A 20,772-nucleotide genomic window follows, 5' to 3' on the forward strand; every position below is an offset into this window, starting at 1 on the left:
AGGTCCGAATAGTGGATGTGAGGGATGACGACGACCGCTAAAGGGAACTTGTCATCGAGGAACTTAAGCATCCTCTGGATCGACTTAATGGTCGTCTCCTTAGGCTTGTTGGCCCTGTCATAAATGCCAAACGCCAAGACAATGACATCCATACATAGGTCGTGATTCACCCGAGCATTGTCCAGGTAAGTATGGCCGTGCCGAAATATGCCCTCCGGTATACTAATCATTTGCATTTTGTGGCCTGTAGGGGCCGGCATTTGGCCCACATTGGAGTCACCCACAATAAGCCACTCGCACGTGATTTGGTTGGTCCCTCGACCATGGGGGTTTCGCGCTTTCCGGCGTCCAGGTGGTATTGATTCCACTCTGACCTTGCCCGGGGGCCGGGGAGACTCCAGCGGCTGACTCGGAAACGGCGGCGGTAACACCACACCATTGTCCTCATCCTCCACTGCATCATCCAGCCCCGAAACCAAACTTGGTGTCGGTGAAGTCTGGGCCAGGACCGGCGCCAACAGAGCCACGGGTACCGGAACCTGACTTGGTGCCGGCGACGACCGGGTCTGAATCGGCGTCAACAGAGTCACGGGCTTCGTCAATGGAGTCCCGGGCCCCGGATCTGGACCTGGTGTTGTAGGAGAAGTCGGGCTCGGTGAAGCAGGAGATAGATCCACCATGCTTGCCCTGACCTGCTCCGCAACATAAGGGTTAGGGTTAGGGTTAGGGTTAGGGTTAGGGTTAGGGTTAGGGTTAGGGTTAGGGTTAGGGTTAGGGTCAGGGTCAGGGTCAGGGTCAGGGTCAGGGTTAGGGTTAGGGTTAGGGTGATATATGGAGCTCCTCCCCCGAAGGAGAGGAGCAAAGGCACGGTCCTACCATCCTGGCCCGCACCCCACAACCAGCCCCAGAGCATCCTGCCCGCCGCGGCCGCGCCAGCCATGCTGGCCAGGACCAATTGGGGTTTAATAAAGATCTCTTTTGACCTTGAACACGTGCTTGTGCTTATTGTGGGTTTGTGTTTGATTGTACTTTCTCTATCCGGTCGCCTTTGTTATATAAATAATAATTGAGTCTCGATTTGGCAGGTAAGATTGACAGCTGCGTTTGCGTTCAACCAACTTTTCGTACCTCGCACTTATTTATTCGACTCCCCTATTTGGGTGGAGCGAGAGCATCTTGCTCTGTGCGGCATCCATGCGCTCTCCTATCTGGGTAGAGCGTGGGTCCATAATTTGCTTCCAATTGGTTTCTAACTGGCGTCATTTTGCGCTACTTTGTACATCTGTGTGACCATCGACAACGTTTCGGCATCTCTTGTGCCTTCCTCAGGTCTGGCACACAGGTATTGTTCCTAAATTTAGGTTAGATTAATTGCATGGGGAGCTGCTTCCTCCTCCATGGCCGCATCGAGACTGAGAGCTTCCTGCTCCAAATGGCCTTTTTATAGCGATCTGCGCTTGTTTATTGAAAATGTTTTTCCTTTACTTATTTTAGTGTGGTAAATTTTTGATTTATTTGCAGGCAACGATTGGGCGTGGATTTGCGAACTCCGGTATAGGTAAGTATTTTTTGTTGTTTCGGGTAAGTATTACGGTAAGTATTTCCTTTTTACTCCCTTTTGGTTCAAATTTTTGACTTGAATATTGTGACTTCCCAATCAATTTTTTGACTTGTTTATTTTCAAATTTTATCTTACAGGTTGACGTTTTTGTCTTATTGTGAAATGGGGTCAGGTTAGGGTTAGGGTTAGGGTTAGGGTTAGGGTTAGGATTAGGGTTAGGGTTAGGGTTAGGGTTAGGGTTGGGGGTTAGGTTAGGATTGGGGCTAGGTTAGGATTAGGGCTGGGATAGGACCAATGTAGGGGACAGCACACAAACGGAGCAGGAGCCCAATGGGAACCGGAAAAGTGGGGGCGGCAGAGGAGGTGGCACAGGCGAGTTAGGATGATATATGGAGCTCCTCCCCCGAAGGAGAGGAGCAAAGGCACGGTCCTACCATCCTGGCCCGCACCCCACAACCAGCCCCAGAGCATCCTGCCCGCCGCGGCCGCGCCAGCCATGCTGGCCAGGACCAATTGGGGTTTAATAAAGATCTCTTTTGACCTTGAACACGTGCTTGTGCTTATTGTGGGTTTGTGTTTGATTGTACTTTCTCTATCCGGTCGCCTTTGTTATATAAATAATAATTGAGTCTCGATTTGGCAGGTAAGATTGACAGCTGCGTTTGCGTTCAACCAACTTTTCGTACCTCGCACTTATTTATTCGACTCCCCTATTTGGGTGGAGCGAGAGCATCTTGCTCTGTGCGGCATCCATGCGCTCTCCTATCTGGGTAGAGCGTGGGTCCATAATTTGCTTCCAATTGGTTTCTAACTGGCGTCATTTTGCGCTACTTTGTACATCTGTGTGACCATCGACAACGTTTCGGCATCTCTTGTGCCTTCCTCAGGTCTGGCACACAGGTATTGTTCCTAAATTTAGGTTAGATTAATTGCATGGGGAGCTGCTTCCTCCTCCATGGCCGCATCGAGACTGAGAGCTTCCTGCTCCAAATGGCCTTTTTATAGCGATCTGCGCTTGTTTATTGAAAATGTTTTTCCTTTACTTATTTTAGTGTGGTAAATTTTTGATTTATTTGCAGGCAACGATTGGGCGTGGATTTGCGAACTCCGGTATAGGTAAGTATTTTTTGTTGTTTCGGGTAAGTATTACGGTAAGTATTTCCTTTTTACTCCCTTTTGGTTCAAATTTTTGACTTGAATATTGTGACTTCCCAATCAATTTTTTGACTTGTTTATTTTCAAATTTTATCTTACAGGTTGACGTTTTTGTCTTATTGTGAAATGGGGTCAGGTTAGGGTTAGGGTTAGGGTTAGGGTTAGGATTAGGGTTAGGGTTAGGGTTAGGGTTAGGGTTAGGGTTGGGGGTTAGGTTAGGATTGGGGCTAGGTTAGGATTAGGGCTGGGATAGGACCAATGTAGGGGACAGCACACAAACGGAGCAGGAGCCCAATGGGAACCGGAAAAGTGGGGGCGGCAGAGGAGGTGGCACAGGCGAGTTAGGATGATATATGGAGCTCCTCCCCCGAAGGAGAGGAGCAAAGGCACGGTCCTACCATCCTGGCCCGCACCCCACAACCAGCCCCAGAGCATCCTGCCCGCCGCGGCCGCGCCAGCCATGCTGGCCAGGACCAATTGGGGTTTAATAAAGATCTCTTTTGACCTTGAACACGTGCTTGTGCTTATTGTGGGTTTGTGTTTGATTGTACTTTCTCTATCCGGTCGCCTTTGTTATATAAATAATAATTGAGTCTCGATTTGGCAGGTAAGATTGACAGCTGCGTTTGCGTTCAACCAACTTTTCGTACCTCGCACTTATTTATTCGACTCCCCTATTTGGGTGGAGCGAGAGCATCTTGCTCTGTGCGGCATCCATGCGCTCTCCTATCTGGGTAGAGCGTGGGTCCATAATTTGCTTCCAATTGGTTTCTAACTGGCGTCATTTTGCGCTACTTTGTACATCTGTGTGACCATCGACAACGTTTCGGCATCTCTTGTGCCTTCCTCAGGTCTGGCACACAGGTATTGTTCCTAAATTTAGGTTAGATTAATTGCATGGGTTAGGGTTAGGGTTAGGGTTAGGGTTAGGGTTAGGGTTAGGGTTAGGGTTGGGGGTTAGGTTAGGATTGGGGCTAGGTTAGGATTAGGGTTAGGGTTGGGGGTTAGGGTTAGGGTTAGGGTTAGGGTTAGGGTTAGGGTTAGGGTTAGGTATTTTGAGTTTGTCTCGCTAAACCTTCCCCAAAGGGTCCGCCGACCCTGTCGGTTAGATAGAAGGCAACGGAAGGCACGGGCCTACGCATGTCCCCGCAGTAAACCCGCCGTACCAGGTCACATAAAATCTGGATTGGGTACGAAGGACGGCGAAGTGTGACTGCACCTCTGCCAGAACCTCCCCCGAGTAGCTGAGGCGCTACCCAGGTCTTCGGCCAGCAAGATGGAAAAAAAGTTGAGAGAGAAAAAAAATTTTTGAGAGAAACTCACCTACCCTTCCAACCTTGGATTACATTATGCCTATTCACTTTGCATTATTCTTGACCTAATGTTTTGTTTTTATATTTAATCAACTGTTTTCCTTAGAGATTAAGGTTAGGTTTAGGGTAAGGGTCAGGGGTTAGGGGTTAGGGTCAGGGGTTAGGGTTAGTAGGATCAGGGCTAGGGGTCAAGGGTTAGGATTTAGGGGTTAGGGTTAGGGGTTAGAATTAGGGGTTAAGGTTAGGGGTCAGGGGTTAGGGTTAGTATGGTTAGTAGGGCTAGGGCTAAGGATTAGGGGTTATGGGTCAAGGCTAGGGTTAGAGGTCAGGGGTTAGGGTTAGAGGTCATTCTCTTTCTCTTCTTTTTTCGACCACCCTTGTATTAATTGTGTCCATTAACCCTTAGTTGTGTTTGAACTAATATATTTTTTTTCCATAAATCTATTTTTGTTAAAAAAACTGTTTTGTTTAGAAAGGGTCATTGTTGTAGGTAATTTGGATGTCAAAATTTTGTAGACACCTCATCAGTAGTGGACCTTGGGGTCTTAGAGTGTTTCGGCCATTATCACCAGACACCCTCGCCCAAGGGAGGCCCCGCCGGGGTCGATCAAGCCCCGGAGCGTGTCTACTTCGTCAATTGAAATTCCAGTAGCTTGTCCAGTCAACTCTCCAGCTTTAACGCAGACAGAGTAGATCAATTGGTCAGTCTTCTAGTCCTTTTGTTGTACCGATTTGTTCAACTATTAACTGTACATGAACCACCTTTGTATTCCATTTAATGTTGTTTTCCTCTTAATGTTGTTTTGCTTCATTTCAGTTTTATTGGGGGACCACCTTTATTATTATAAATGCAAATTGGACTCTATGTGGCCTACCTGTGCTAATGACCTTTAAGGTATTATTTCCACTCTTAATACATTTTATGTCATCAAAGAAGTTTCTCTCAAAGAATCGGAGTAACCTTACATATTACCTGGAAAGAAGGTCTTCCCCAGTGCCACTCTCCTGCGTCACAGCGCCACCGTTGAACGTCCCCCTCAAGAGCCTTGGCGAATCATCGTGGCGGCTCTCGTCCTCCAATCACGCCCCCCCATTCAACTGATAAGCACTAAAAAATTCGGCTATAACCCATTGGCACTCTTTAATTGTGTTAGTCGTAAAACATTCAGATGTAAATTCAATTCATAGTTTTTTATTAAAAATTCAATTCATATTTTTTATTAAATCAAATCGTACATTTAGAAATACAAATCAACGTAAATCGCGATACTCCTAGGTACCAACCCCCCAGAAGTACTCGTAAACTCCTGTCAGTTACTCCGGCAGCTTCTGTAATCCCCCTATCTTCCACAACATCATCTCTCCCAAACAACGATCAAAATGGAATAAAATGTCCACAAATCCCCTGGTATTATTAAAGTATTTTACCCGATTCCATTCATCCGTAAAATTAATTTATAACATTAATAAGATCGTATATTTGTAACGAAATAGCTGTAGGCGTATCGTAGCTAATGTTATGAGCATTAGCAATGCGGAAGCACCCATAAGCCCCAGCCCCAAAACAATGGCGCCGCCCATAGACACTAATCATACCTAAGTCCTTTCGTAAATCAATAACGAACAAATAATTTTTGTTTTAACCTCCTGAGCCCGTTCCTGTATTGACACCCGGTCCCATTCGGCCGTAAATTCAACATATATCACCGAACTAGTCACCTATTTGGAGCGATATCGTCCTACGCGTACCGCAGCTAGCGAGCATTAGCAACTAAGAAATACCCATAAGCCCTTGCCAAAGTCATGGCGGCCCCCGATAACACATAATATTCTTAAAATTACTCCTCCCGGTGAAAATAATAGAATACATTTAGATTGGTATTGTTTATTTGCACTACCCGGTCACTTTTGTCCGTTAAAAACACTCACTCACCTTAATCCAACTCCGTATGTGGAATCAATAGTCTCGTAAACAAGGCAGCTAGTAAACATTAGCCAAACCGGAAGTAGCCCCCACCTTTTTTTTCGCCGTACGTCAGAGCAATCCTCCGCCAGCAATCATGCCAACCAAAGCATTCGTTCCAAAATTCGATTAGAATCAAACTTATTGAAAAACCTCTTAATACTATTTAATAGTGTTTTCCAACTTACTCGTTTCTAAATTCAAAGGATAATATTAAGTCCATAATATTCACGTCTAACTGAGGTCCGTTGGTACCAACGCGATTTAATGTGTCAAGGGCGCCCTCCAGTGTCCCATCACGTCCAATGTTTTCTTTTATGCGTTTGAAGAAAAATTCTTCTTTTTTCTTTTAGGGCCTGCTTTAAAATAAAAAAATGTGATTCGATTATAGTTTCGCCTTTTCGTTTTGTAATTTAATTAAATTAAATCGTAAATTTTTAGATATTTGGTTGGATTTAAAATTCATTCTGGAATCTAGATTTGGTCAAGTTTAGGATTTAGTTTGCAATTTGGTTAAGGGTTAGGATTTGACTCAGGGTAAGGAATTGATTTCAGAATTTGGTTCAGGTTCAAGACTAGAATCTGGTTGAATTTAGGACTTGAAGTTTGTGTTGCAGTGTCCCGTGCTTGGACCGATGCTGTCTCCACTAGTAGCCGTTGCGGTGGATCTTCTCCCCCCCTTTTTTTTGGTGCTTCAGAAGAATTATGACCAGGTTCTCGGTACCTTCTTCTTCTTTCTTCAAGGAGTTCCCGCAGCACATTTACCATTGGCCCTTCGCACGTCGTCGAGCTTTCATCCTAAGTAGGTGAATGCATTCCTTCACCTGCCGTTGTGATGGATCTTCTCTCCCTCTTCGTGCTTCAGAAAAATTAGGACCAGGTTCTTGGTATCTTCTTCTTCTTTCTTCAAGGAGCTCCAGCAGCACATCTACCGCTGTTTGCACTCCCCGCGTCGTCGAGTTTTCTTCCTGAGTGGGTGAATGCCTTCCTTCACCTGCTGGTAAGTTTTGTGGGTTTCTCTCAGTTCCTCCGTGTGGCCTCTCCCCGTTCCAATGAGTGGTGGCTAAGCTATTTCTTCTACCTCACCTTCGTCTTCATCTTCTTAACTCACCATTGGCGTCTCTCCCGTCTCCTCTCAGGCCGCAATGGAAAAGGCCCTGCAAATCCGTGCTCTTGATTCATCCTCCGAAGTGAGGGAACCTATCCTTCTTCTCAGGGCTTGCTCCCCTCGCTCCTAGTGGTCCTGTAGAGTCTATGTTCAGGTAGATTGCAAGCATTCCACTGCCTTATGTAGAGGTTGAAGATGGCCCTAACCAGGTTGGAAAAGTTGCCTCTCTGCGCCCTTTTTATTCTAGCCAATAGCGAGAAAGTGAGAATTAGAGAAATATAAAAGAGAGAGACCACGGAAAGGCAATGGGAAATGAGGCCATCTCTACCAAAACCCAACCCGTGGTCCTCTCCCTCTCCGACCCTTGACAGAAGGGGAGGAGGGACGGGAGGGAGAAGTTATTTAACAAGAAAGTAAGCGTTAGAGAAAAATAAAGAAAAGGAGAGTCCACGGACAGGTACTGGGAAATGTGACTGCATCTCGACCAAAAACCCGACACGTGGTGGCGTCCCTCTTCTACCCTTGAGAGGAGGGGAGGAGGGACGAGAGGGTGAAAATATCAGGGAAACGGGAAAATTAGAAAAGTATGCGACCCGATAATTTGGCTTAAGGTAATACTCGGGTGTCCGAAGGGCACTGGCTGGTTAGGTATTTTGAGTTTGTCTCGCTAAACCTTCCCCAAAGGGTCCGCCGACCCTGTCGGTTAGATAGAAGGCAACGGAAGGCACGGGCCTACGCATGTCCCCGCAGTAAACCCGCCGTACCAGGTCACATAAAATCTGGATTGGGTACGAAGGACGGCGAAGTGTGACTGCACCTCTGCCAGAACCTCCCCCGAGTAGCTGAGGCGCTACCCAGGTCTTCGGCCAGCAAGATGGAAAAAAAGTTGAGAGAGAAAAAAAATTTGAGAGAAACTCACCTACCCTTCCAACCTTGGATTACATTATGCCTATTCACTTTGCATTATTCTTGACCTAATGTTTTGTTTTTATATTTAATCAACTGTTTTCCTTAGAGATTAAGGTTAGGTTTAGGGTAAGGGTCAGGGGTTAGGGGTTAGGGTCAGGGGTTAGGGTTAGTAGGATCAGGGCTAGGGGTCAAGGGTTAGGATTTAGGGGTTAGGGTTAGGGGTTAGAATTAGGGGTTAAGGTTAGGGGTCAGGGGTTAGGGTTAGTATGGTTAGTAGGGCTAGGGCTAAGGATTAGGGGTTATGGGTCAAGGCTAGGGTTAGAGGTCAGGGGTTAGGGTTAGAGGTCATTCTCTTTCTCTTCTTTTTTCGACCACCCTTGTATTAATTGTGTCCATTAACCCTTAGTTGTGTTTGAACTAATATATTTTTTTTCCATAAATCTATTTTTGTTAAAAAAACTGTTTTGTTTAGAAAGGGTCATTGTTGTAGGTAATTTGGATGTCAAAATTTTGTAGACACCTCATCAGTAGTGGACCTTGGGGTCTTAGAGTGTTTCGGCCATTATCACCAGACACCCTCGCCCAAGGGAGGCCCCGCCGGGGTCGATCAAGCCCCGGAGCGTGTCTACTTCGTCAATTGAAATTCCAGTAGCTTGTCCAGTCAACTCTCCAGCTTTAACGCAGACAGAGTAGATCAATTGGTCAGTCTTCTAGTCCTTTTGTTGTACCGATTTGTTCAACTATTAACTGTACATGAACCACCTTTGTATTCCATTTAATGTTGTTTTCCTCTTAATGTTGTTTTGCTTCATTTCAGTTTTATTGGGGGACCACCTTTATTATTATAAATGCAAATTGGACTCTATGTGGCCTACCTGTGCTAATGACCTTTAAGGTATTATTTCCACTCTTAATACATTTTATGTCATCAAAGAAGTTTCTCTCAAAGAATCGGAGTAACCTTACATATTACCTGGAAAGAAGGTCTTCCCCAGTGCCACTCTCCTGCGTCACAGCGCCACCGTTGAACGTCCCCCTCAAGAGCCTTGGCGAATCATCGTGGCGGCTCTCGTCCTCCAATCACGCCCCCCCATTCAACTGATAAGCACTAAAAAATTCGGCTATAACCCATTGGCACTCTTTAATTGTGTTAGTCGTAAAACATTCAGATGTAAATTCAATTCATAGTTTTTTATTAAAAATTCAATTCATATTTTTTATTAAATCAAATCGTACATTTAGAAATACAAATCAACGTAAATCGCGATACTCCTAGGTACCAACCCCCCAGAAGTACTCGTAAACTCCTGTCAGTTACTCCGGCAGCTTCTGTAATCCCCCTATCTTCCACAACATCATCTCTCCCAAACAACGATCAAAATGGAATAAAATGTCCACAAATCCCCTGGTATTATTAAAGTATTTTACCCGATTCCATTCATCCGTAAAATTAATTTATAACATTAATAAGATCGTATATTTGTAACGAAATAGCTGTAGGCGTATCGTAGCTAATGTTATGAGCATTAGCAATGCGGAAGCACCCATAAGCCCCAGCCCCAAAACAATGGCGCCGCCCATAGACACTAATCATACCTAAGTCCTTTCGTAAATCAATAACGAACAAATAATTTTTGTTTTAACCTCCTGAGCCCGTTCCTGTATTGACACCCGGTCCCATTCGGCCGTAAATTCAACATATATCACCGAACTAGTCACCTATTTGGAGCGATATCGTCCTACGCGTACCGCAGCTAGCGAGCATTAGCAACTAAGAAATACCCATAAGCCCTTGCCAAAGTCATGGCGGCCCCCGATAACACATAATATTCTTAAAATTACTCCTCCCGGTGAAAATAATAGAATACATTTAGATTGGTATTGTTTATTTGCACTACCCGGTCACTTTTGTCCGTTAAAAACACTCACTCACCTTAATCCAACTCCGTATGTGGAATCAATAGTCTCGTAAACAAGGCAGCTAGTAAACATTAGCCAAACCGGAAGTAGCCCCCACCTTTTTTTTCGCCGTACGTCAGAGCAATCCTCCGCCAGCAATCATGCCAACCAAAGCATTCGTTCCAAAATTCGATTAGAATCAAACTTATTGAAAAACCTCTTAATACTATTTAATAGTGTTTTCCAACTTACTCGTTTCTAAATTCAAAGGATAATATTAAGTCCATAATATTCACGTCTAACTGAGGTCCGTTGGTACCAACGCGATTTAATGTGTCAAGGGCGCCCTCCAGTGTCCCATCACGTCCAATGTTTTCTTTTATGCGTTTGAAGAAAAATTCTTCTTTTTTCTTTTAGGGCCTGCTTTAAAATAAAAAAATGTGATTCGATTATAGTTTCGCCTTTTCGTTTTGTAATTTAATTAAATTAAATCGTAAATTTTTAGATATTTGGTTGGATTTAAAATTCATTCTGGAATCTAGATTTGGTCAAGTTTAGGATTTAGTTTGCAATTTGGTTAAGGGTTAGGATTTGACTCAGGGTAAGGAATTGATTTCAGAATTTGGTTAGGGTTAGGGTTAGGGTTAGGGTTAGGGTTAGGGTTAGGGTTAGGGTTGGGTTAGGGTTAGGGTTAGGGTTAGGGTTAGGGTTAGGGTTAGGGTTAGGTTTTTAAGGTTATCTCGCTACACATTCCCCAAAGGGTCCGCCGACCCAGTTGGTTAGATAGAAGGCAGCGGAGGGCACAGGCCGACGCATGTCTCCGTCAGTAAACCTCACCGTACCAGAGTCGCATAAATTTTGGAGTGGGTACGAAGGCCGGCGAAGCGAGACTGCACCTCAACCAGAACCTCCCCCGAGTAGCTGAGGCGCTACCCAGGTCTTCGGCCAGCAAGATGGAAAAAAAGTTGAGAGAGAAAATTGAGAGAAACTCACCTACCCTTCCAACCTTGGATTACATTATGCCTATTCACTTTGCATTATTCTTGACCTAATGTTTTGTTTTTATATTTAACCAACTGTTTTCCTTAGAGATTAAGGTTAGGGTTAGGGGTCAGGGGTCAAAGGTTAAGGTTAGGGTTAAGGTTAGGGTTAGGGTTTAGGGTTAGGGGTTAGGGGCAGCCGAGGCGCCAACCAGGTCCCTAACCAGCAATACGGTTAGGGTTAGGGTTAGGGTTAGGGTTAGGGTTAGGGGTTAGGGTTAGGGTTAGGGTTAGGGTTAGGGTTAGGGGTTAGGGTTAGGGTTAGGGTTAGGGTTAGGGTTAGGGTTAGGGTTAGGGGTTAGGGTTAGGGTTAGGGTTAGGGTTAGGGTTAGGGTTAGGTATTTTGAGTTTGTCTCGCTAAACCTTCCCCAAAGGGTCCGCCGACCCTGTCGGTTAGATAGAAGGCAACGGAAGGCACGGGCCTACGCATGTCCCCGCAGTAAACCCGCCGTACCAGGTCACATAAAATCTGGATTGGGTACGAAGGACGGCGAAGTGTGACTGCACCTCTGCCAGAACCTCCCCCGAGTAGCTGAGGCGCTACCCAGGTCTTCGGCCAGCAAGATGGAAAAAAAGTTGAGAGAGAAAAAATTGAGAGAAACTCACCTACCCTTCCAACCTTGGATTACATTATGCCTATTCACTTTGCATTATTCTTGACCTAATGTTTTGTTTTTATATTTAATCAACTGTTTTCCTTAGAGATTAAGGTTAGGTTTAGGGTAAGGGTCAGGGGTTAGGGGTTAGGGTCAGGGTTAGGGTTAGGGTTAGGGTTAGGGTTAGGGTTAGGGTTAGGGTTGTGGTAGGAGCCCCGCCTCCCATAGGAAGGAGGGGCAAAAGCACGGTCCATCCGTCCAGCACACCTCCCAGCCTCCAGCCCAGGGTTCTGGTGAGCAAAGCGGCGGCGTCGGCCATAGTGGACCGTGGTCCAACCTTGCTCCATAATTAGGATTTTGCCTTTGTTATATATGTAATTATTTATATATGTAATAAAGGTATTTTTTTCTGAACAAAATTGTTTTTATTAAAGCAGTTTTTGATAAAAATATCTTTTTTTAGATTTAGAATGGCCAATATATAATGAAAGTGTGCCCTGACAACGTTTCGGCCGCTAGGGCCTTCCTCAGGTCTGGCACACAAACAAAAAATGAAAAATTGCTGAATTTTGTTGTATGTATTTATTACTGAGTTGTTTACCCCTTGCTTTCCCTAAATGCACTGAGCGTCTGCCGCCCTGCACGTCTATTTATATTCTCAGTTCGGTTCGAGTTTCTAATTTCAAATTTACGTTTTTTGTTTTTGACTTTTTTCTTTTTGGAAATAAAACTGGGTTTTAACTTTATTTCTTTTGGAAATGAAACCGGATTTTGCCTTAATGGATGTGTTCTAATTACAATTTGTTGTTATGAAGTATGAATTATGTGTTGTCTTGTTTTTCATATATATATATTTATATTTTTATATTATATATATTTTTTTATATTAACACATTATAATTTTATTATTAAATTTGTTGCTTCTCGTTTTTTCTACTACAGGTGAGTGGCTTATTCAGGTAGGTATTTACATATGTACATAAAAAAATTTTTTTTCTTTTGTGATTTTTTATCTTTTGTGATGTTTTAGTGGGCGTGGTCCGGGGACCAAAGGCGTGGACTACAGGTGAGTGGATTATGCAGGTAGGTATTTATATACAAGTATAATTTGTTGACTTTTTGTCTTTTGAGATTTTTCAGTGGGCGTGGTCCGGGGACCAGAGGCGTGGCACCAATTCGAGGTAAGTAACCAAGGTAGGTATCTAAAGTAAGCGGGTCCGAATTAATTTTAATAAGGTAAGTAGGTCCGAATTAATGTGTATAAATTTGTCCTAATTATGTTAATAGAGCCTGCTGTTTGGAATTCCTGTTCCTAGTGGGACGTAATCAGGGAATTGGATTAGGGTTAGGGTTAGGGTTAGGGTTAGGGTTGGGGTTAGGGTTAGGATTAGGGTTAGGGTTAGGGTTGGGGTTAGGGTTAGGGTTAGGGTTAGGATAGGATGAGGGAGTGGACAGGAACGGGGGAAAGGATCGGACTAGGGGTCCACCCAAAATTCATCACCACAATAGTCTCCACCACAAAGGAGATCATGAAGGCTTGACTCCCAGAGGGCCATCATCCTGACCGCGGTATCAGCCGTCCATTGGAGCTGGTCCCGTTGGACCCGGAACTGCCCGTGTGGTAGCTGGGGTTAGGGTTAGGGTTAGGGTTAGGGTTAGGGTTAGGGTTAGGGTTAGGGTTAGGGTTAGGGTTAGGGTTAGGGTTAGGGTTAGGGTTAGGGTTAGGGTTAGGGTTAGGTTTTTAAGGTTATCTCGCTACACATTCCCCAAAGGGTCCGCCGACCCAGTTGGTTAGATAGAAGGCAGCGGAGGGCACAGGCCGACGCATGTCTCCGTCAGTAAACCTCACCGTACCAGAGTCGCATAAATTTTGGAGTGGGTACGAAGGCCGGCGAAGCGAGACTGCACCTCAACCAGAACCTCCCCCGAGTAGCTGAGGCGCTACCCAGGTCTTCGGCCAGCAAGATGGAAAAAAAGTTGAGAGAGAAAATTGAGAGAAACTCACCTACCCTTCCAACCTTGGATTACATTATGCCTATTCACTTTGCATTATTCTTGACCTAATGTTTTGTTTTTATATTTAACCAACTGTTTTCCTTAGAGATTAAGGTTAGGGTTAGGGGTCAGGGGTCAAAGGTTAAGGTTAGGGTTAAGGTTAGGGTTAGGGTTTAGGGTTAGGGGTTAGGGGCAGCCGAGGCGCCAACCAGGTCCCTAACCAGCAATACGGAAAAACAGTGAAAAGCTACCGAAAAGTACAGACCTACAAGACTAACCTTATCTTAAATACAAGACCACCCTTATATTAATTGTGTCCATTAACCTTTAGTTGTGTTTGAACTAATATATTTTTTTATAAATCTATTTTTGTTAAAAAAACTGTTTTGTTTAAAAAGGGTCCTTGTTGTAGGTAATTTGGATGTCAAAATTTGGTAGACACCTCATCAGTAGTGGACCTTGGGGTCTTAGAGTGTTTCGGCCATTATCACCAGACACCCTCGCCCAAGGGAGGCCCCGCCGGGGTCGATCAAGCCCCGGAGCGTGTCTACTTCGTCAATTGAAATTCCAGTAGCTTGTCCAGTCAACTCTCCAGCTTTAACGCAGACAGAGTAGATCAATTGGTCAGTCTTCTAGTCCTTTTGTTGTACCGATTTGTTCAACTATTAAATGTACATGAACCACCTTTGTATTCCATTTAATGTTGTTTTCCTCTTAATGTTGTTTTGCTTCATTTCAGTTTTATTGGGGGACCACCCTTATTATTATAAATGCAAATTGGAATCTATGTGGCCTACCTGTGCTAATGACCTTTAAGGTATTATTTCCACTCTTAATACATTTTATGTCATCAAAGAAGTTTCTCTCAAAGAATCGGAGTAACCTTACATATTACCTGGAAAGAAGGTCTTCCCCAGTGCCACTCTCCTGCGTCACAGCGCCACCGTTGAACGTCCCCCCCAAGAGCCTTGGCGAATCATCGTGGCGGCTCTCGTCCTCCAATCACGCCCCCCCATTCAACTGATAAGCACTAAAAAATTCGGCTATAACCTATTGGCACTCTTTAATTGTGTTAGTCGTAAAACATTCAGATGTAAATTCAATTCATAGTTTTTTATTAAAAATTCAATTCATATTTTTTATTAAATCAAATCGTACATTTAGAAATACCAATCAACGTAAATCGCGATACTCCTAGGTACCAACCCCCCAGAAGTACTCGTAAACTCCTGTCCGTTACTCCGGCAGCTTCTGTAATCCCCCTATCTTCCACAACATCATCTCTCCCAAACAACGATCAAAATGGAATAAAATGTCCACAAATCCCCTGGTATTATTAAAGTATTTTACCCGATTCCATTCATCCGTAAAATCAATTTATAACATTAATAAGATCGTATATTTGTAACGAAATAGCTGTAGGCGTATCGTAGCTAATGTTATGAGCATTAGCAATGCAGAAGTACCCATAAGCCCCAGCCCCAAAACAATGGCGCCGCCCATAGACACTAATAATACCTAAGTCCTTTCGTAAATCAATAACGAACAAATAATTTTTGTTTTAACCTCCTGAGCCCGTTCCTGTATTGACACCCGGTCCCATTCGGCCGTAAATTCAACATATATCACCGAACTAGTCACCTATTTGGAGCGATATCGTCCTACGCGTACCGCAGCTAGCGAGCATTAGCAACTAGGAAATACCCATAAGCCCTTGCCAAAGTCATGGCGGCCCCCGATAACACATAATATTATTAAAATTACTCCTCCCGGTGAAAATAATAGAATACATTTAGATTGGTATTGTTTATTTGCACTATCCGGTCACTTTTGTTCGTTAAAAAACACTCACTCACCTTAATCCAACTCCGTATGTGGAATCAATAGTCTCGTAAACAAGGCAGCTAGTAAACATTAGCCAAACCGGAAGTAGCCCCCACCTTTTTTTTCGCCGTACGTCAGAGCAATCCTCCGCCAGCAATCATGCCAACCAAAGCATTCGTTCCAAAATTCGATTAGAATCAAACTTATTGAAAAACCTCTTAATACTATTTAATAGTGTTTTCCAACTTACTCGTTTCTAAATTCAAAGGATAATATTAAGTCCATAATATTCACGTCTAACTGAGGTCCGTTGGTACCAACGCGATTTAATGTGTCAAGGGCGCCCTCCAGTGTCCCATCACGTCCAATGTTTTCTTTTATGCGTTTGAAGAAAAATTCTTCTTTTTTCTTTTTTCTTTTAGGGCCTGCTTTAAAATAAAAAATGTGATTCGATTATAGTTTCGCCTTTTCGTTTTGTAATTTAATTAAATTAAATCGTAAATTTTTAGATATTTGGTTGGATTTAAAATTCATTCTGGAATCTAGATTTGGTCAAGTTTAGGATTTTGTTTGCAATTTGGTTAAGGGGTAGGATTTGACTCAGGGTAAAGAATTGATTTCAGAATTTGGTTCAGTTTCAAGACTAGAATCTGGTTGAATTTAGGACTTGAAGTTTGTGTTGCAGTGTCCCGTGCTTGGACCGATGCTGTCTCCACTAGTAGCCGTTGCGGTGGATCTTCTCCCCCCCCTTTTTTTTGGGTGCTTCAGAAGAATTATGACCAGGTTCTCGGTACCTTTTCCTTCTTTCTTCAAAGAGTTCCCGCAGCACATTTACCATTGGCCCTTCGCACGTCGTCGAGCTTTCATCCTAAGTAGGTGAATGCATTCCTTCACCTGCTGTTGTGATGGATCTTCTCTCCCTCTTCGTGCTTCAGAAAAATTAGGACCAGGTTCTTGGTATCTTCTTCTTCTTTCTTCAAGGAGCTCCAGCAGCACATCTACCGCTGTTTGCACTCCCCGCGTCGTCGAGTTTTCTTCCTTCGTCTTCATCTTCTTAACTCACCATTGGCGTCTCTCCCGTCTCCTCTTAGGCCGCCATGGAAAAGGCCCTGCCAATCCGTGCTCTTGATTCATCCTCCGAAGTGAGGGAACCTAACCTTCTTCTCAGGGCTTGCTCCCCCCGCTCCTAGTGGTCCTGTAGAGTCCCTGTTCAGGTAGATTGCAAGCATTCCACTGCCTTATGTAGAGGTTGAAGATGGCCCTAACCAGGTTGGAAAAGTTGCCTCTCTGCGCCATATTTATTCTAGCCCATAGCAAGAAAATGAAAATTAGGGAAGTTATTTTGGAAGATGGAGAGAGAGAGAGAGAGAGAGTGTGAGAGAGAGCGAGCGCGAGAGAGAGCGCGAGCGCGAGAGAGAGAGAGAGACCACGGATAGGTAATGGGAAATGTGACTGCATCTCAACCAAAACCCCGAGTTTTCTGACCCGACACATGGTCTCATACCTCTCCCCCCCTAGGACAGAAAAGGGGAGGAGAGATGAGGGGAAGAGAGAACATATGTAGAAAGTTAAAAAAATGGGAAAATAAGAAAAGTATGCGACCCGATAATTTGGCTTAAGGTAATACTGGGATGTCCGATAGGCTCGGGCGAGTTAGGTTTTTAAGGTTATCTCGCTACACATTCCCCAAAGGGTCCGCCGACCCAGTTGGTTAGATAGAAGGCAGCGGAGGGCACAGGCCGACGCATGTCTCCGTCAGTAAACCTCACCGTACCAGAGTCGCATAAATTTTGGAGTGGGTACGAAGGCCGGCGAAGCGAGACTGCACCTCAACCAGAACCTCCCCCGAGTAGCTGAGGCGCTACCCAGGTCTTCGGCCAGCAAGATGGAAAAAAAGTTGAGAGAGAAAATTGAGAGAAACTCACCTACCCTTCCAACCTTGGATTACATTATGCCTATTCACTTTGCATTATTCTTGACCTAATGTTTTGTTTTTATATTTAACCAACTGTTTTCCTTAGAGATTAAGGTTAGGGTTAGGGGTCAGGGGTCAAAGGTTAAGGTTAGGGTTAAGGTTAGGGTTAGGGTTTAGGGTTAGGGGCAGCCGAGGCGCCAACCAGGTCCCTAACCAGCAATACGGAAAAACAGTGAAAAGCTACCGAAAAGTACAGACCTACAAGACTAACCTTATCTTAAATACAAGACCACCCTTATATTAATTGTGTCCATTAACCTTTAGTTGTGTTTGAACTAATATATTTTTTTATAAATCTATTTTTGTTAAAAAAACTGTTTTGTTTAAAAAGGGTCCTTGTTGTAGGTAATTTGGATGTCAAAATTTGGTAGACACCTCATCAGTAGTGGACCTTGGGGTCTTAGAGTGTTTCGGCCATTATCACCAGACACCCTCGCCCAAGGGAGGCCCCGCCGGGGTCGATCAAGCCCCGGAGCGTGTCTACTTCGTCAATTGAAATTCCAGTAGCTTGTCCAGTCAACTCTCCAGCTTTAACGCAGACAGAGTAGATCAATTGGTCAGTCTTCTAGTCCTTTTGTTGTACCGATTTGTTCAACTATTAAATGTACATGAACCACCTTTGTATTCCATTTAATGTTGTTTTCCTCTTAATGTTGTTTTGCTTCATTTCAGTTTTATTGGGGGACCACCCTTATTATTATAAATGCAAATTGGAATCTATGTGGCCTACCTGTGCTAATGACCTTTAAGGTATTATTTCCACTCTTAATACATTTTATGTCATCAAAGAAGTTTCTCTCAAAGAATCGGAGTAACCTTACATATTACCTGGAAAGAAGGTCTTCCCCAGTGCCACTCTCCTGCGTCACAGCGCCACCGTTGAACGTCCCCCCCAAGAGCCTTGGCGAATCATCGTGGCGGCTCTCGTCCTCCAATCACGCCCCCCCATTCAACTGATAAGCACTAAAAAATTCGGCTATAACCTATTGGCACTCTTTAATTGTGTTAGTCGTAAAACATTCAGATGTAAATTCAATTCATAGTTTTTTATTAAAAATTCAATTCATATTTTTTATTAAATCAAATCGTACATTTAGAAATACCAATCAACGTAAATCGCGATACTCCTAGGTACCAACCCCCCAGAAGTACTCGTAAACTCCTGTCCGTTACTCCGGCAGCTTCTGTAATCCCCCTATCTTCCACAACATCATCTCTCCCAAACAACGATCAAAATGGAATAAAATGTCCACAAATCCCCTGGTATTATTAAAGTATTTTACCCGATTCCATTCATCCGTAAAATCAATTTATAACATTAATAAGATCGTATATTTGTAACGAAATAGCTGTAGGCGTATCGTAGCTAATGTTATGAGCATTAGCAATGCAGAAGTACCCATAAGCCCCAGCCCCAAAACAATGGCGCCGCCCATAGACACTAATAATACCTAAGTCCTTTCGTAAATCAATAACGAACAAATAATTTTTGTTTTAACCTCCTGAGCCCGTTCCTGTATTGACACCCGGTCCCATTCGGCCGTAAATTCAACATATATCACCGAACTAGTCACCTATTTGGAGCGATATCGTCCTACGCGTACCGCAGCTAGCGAGCATTAGCAACTAGGAAATACCCATAAGCCCTTGCCAAAGTCATGGCGGCCCCCGATAACACATAATATTATTAAAATTACTCCTCCCGGTGAAAATAATAGAATACATTTAGATTGGTATTGTTTATTTGCACTATCCGGTCACTTTTGTTCGTTAAAAAACACTCACTCACCTTAATCCAACTCCGTATGTGGAATCAATAGTCTCGTAAACAAGGCAGCTAGTAAACATTAGCCAAACCGGAAGTAGCCCCCACCTTTTTTTTCGCCGTACGTCAGAGCAATCCTCCGCCAGCAATCATGCCAACCAAAGCATTCGTTCCAAAATTCGATTAGAATCAAACTTATTGAAAAACCTCTTAATACTATTTAATAGTGTTTTCCAACTTACTCGTTTCTAAATTCAAAGGATAATATTAAGTCCATAATATTCACGTCTAACTGAGGTCCGTTGGTACCAACGCGATTTAATGTGTCAAGGGCGCCCTCCAGTGTCCCATCACGTCCAATGTTTTCTTTTATGCGTTTGAAGAAAAATTCTTCTTTTTTCTTTTTTCTTTTAGGGCCTGCTTTAAAATAAAAAATGTGATTCGATTATAGTTTCGCCTTTTCGTTTTGTAATTTAATTAAATTAAATCGTAAATTTTTAGATATTTGGTTGGATTTAAAATTCATTCTGGAATCTAGATTTGGTCAAGTTTAGGATTTTGTTTGCAATTTGGTTAAGGGGTAGGATTTGACTCAGGGTAAAGAATTGATTTCAGAATTTGGTTCAGTTTCAAGACTAGAATCTGGTTGAATTTAGGACTTGAAGTTTGTGTTGCAGTGTCCCGTGCTTGGACCGATGCTGTCTCCACTAGTAGCCGTTGCGGTGGATCTTCTCCCCCCCCTTTTTTTTGGGTGCTTCAGAAGAATTATGACCAGGTTCTCGGTACCTTTTCCTTCTTTCTTCAAAGAGTTCCCGCAGCACATTTACCATTGGCCCTTCGCACGTCGTCGAGCTTTCATCCTAAGTAGGTGAATGCATTCCTTCACCTGCTGTTGTGATGGATCTTCTCTCCCTCTTCGTGCTTCAGAAAAATTAGGACCAGGTTCTTGGTATCTTCTTCTTCTTTCTTCAAGGAGCTCCAGCAGCACATCTACCGCTGTTTGCACTCCCCGCGTCGTCGAGTTTTCTTCCTTCGTCTTCATCTTCTTAACTCACCATTGGCGTCTCTCCCGTCTCCTCTTAGGCCGCCATGGAAAAGGCCCTGCCAATCCGTGCTCTTGATTCATCCTCCGAAGTGAGGGAACCTAACCTTCTTCTCAGGGCTTGCTCCCCCCGCTCCTAGTGGTCCTGTAGAGTCCCTGTTCAGGTAGATTGCAAGCATTCCACTGCCTTATGTAGAGGTTGAAGATGGCCCTAACCAGGTTGGAAAAGTTGCCTCTCTGCGCCATATTTATTCTAGCCCATAGCAAGAAAATGAAAATTAGGGAAGTTATTTTGGAAGATGGAGAGAGAGAGAGAGAGAGAGAGAGTGTGAGAGAGAGCGAGCGCGAGAGAGAGCGCGAGCGCGAGAGAGAGAGAGAGACCACGGATAGGTAATGGGAAATGTGACTGCATCTCAACCAAAACCCCGAGTTTTCTGACCCGACACATGGTCTCATACCTCTCCCCCCCTAGGACAGAAAAGGGGAGGAGAGATGAGGGGAAGAGAGAACATATGTAGAAAGTTAAAAAAATGGGAAAATAAGAAAAGTATGCGACCCGATAATTTGGCTTAAGGTAATACTGGGATGTCCGATAGGCTCGGGCGAGTTAGGTTTTTAAGGTTATCT

The sequence above is a fragment of the Syngnathus acus genome, unplaced genomic scaffold (genome assembly GCF_901709675.1).
Source record: "Syngnathus acus unplaced genomic scaffold, fSynAcu1.2, whole genome shotgun sequence".
NCBI lineage: Eukaryota > Metazoa > Chordata > Actinopteri > Syngnathiformes > Syngnathidae > Syngnathus > Syngnathus acus.